This window comes from Sapajus apella, unplaced genomic scaffold, assembly GCF_009761245.1.
Source record: "Sapajus apella isolate SASKATOON/1434 unplaced genomic scaffold, GSC_monkey_1.0 scaffold11, whole genome shotgun sequence".
NCBI lineage: Eukaryota > Metazoa > Chordata > Mammalia > Primates > Cebidae > Sapajus > Sapajus apella.
The window spans coordinates 14,741,242-14,742,287 of record NW_022436951.1 but is presented as its reverse complement, the minus strand read 5'-3'; positions in this window follow the sequence as shown (position 1 = coordinate 14,742,287).

The following is a 1,046-nucleotide window of genomic DNA, read 5'->3' as shown; positions in this document are numbered from 1 at the left end:
AATTAAAGAATCCCTTTCCTAGCTTATGTAGCCATCAAGAAAAATTAGTAGTCTACAATAGAATCAAATAACTAATCTCTAAATATGTTTAACTCTAAGATACTCATAAGGTTATTCTTCATATAATGCCTTTAAATGTATAAAAGTGAAGCCTTGTCTCTAGTTAAAAAAATAAAAAGACATGTTTTAAGAATACAAATAAGAAATAAATGAGTAAAAGCATATTTTTCCCAGTTGTTTTAGCAAATGGACATTGTAGCTTAAGAAAAGTATTTCAAAGCTAATATTAAGTGAAATCATGTCAATAAGCATTATCCATCCCAACTCCCCAAATACCAGCCTATGGAACATAAGCAAAGAGTTTGCCAGGAAAGAGAATCAAGGAGTCTGTAGTCCCCATGAGAACTGTTGTGGCTTTTCTCTGCCTACTCTGACCCTCACCTCCACCCTAAGCCAACTAACCCCAAGAGAAAAGAAGAGTATGTCATTAAGTAGTGACAGAGGGCATATAGAGGGCAAGGCAGTTATGAGTTTCCTATAGATCAAGTGGTTCTGTGAAGAGAGAGCAAAGTTCAAATTAGTTAGATTGGACTCTTCCCAAGAAAGCAGGCAGCTAGTCAAGAGTGTACTTCTGAGGGATCAATGAAAGAATGTTGCCATAAAGTTTTCTGTCTGGTAGCACAGCACCAACGTCAGTGTATTAGTCCATTTTCACACTGCTATAAAGAATACCTGAGACTGAGTAATTTATAAAGAAAAGCGGTTTAAAGATGGCTGAATAGGAACAGCTCTGGAGCGCAATGCCCAGTGAGAGATGCAGAAGGCAACTGGTCTCAACATTTCCTACTGAGGTACCAGGTTTATTTCAATGGGACTGGTTGGACAGAGGGTATAGCCCAAGGAGGATGAACTGAGGCAGGATGGGGTGCTGCCCCACCTGGGAAGTGCAACTGGATGGAGAATCGGGGACTTTAACCTCTCAGCACTCTGGTTCAGATACTGCGCTTCTCCAACGGTCATTGCAACTCACAGTAAAGGAGAATGCT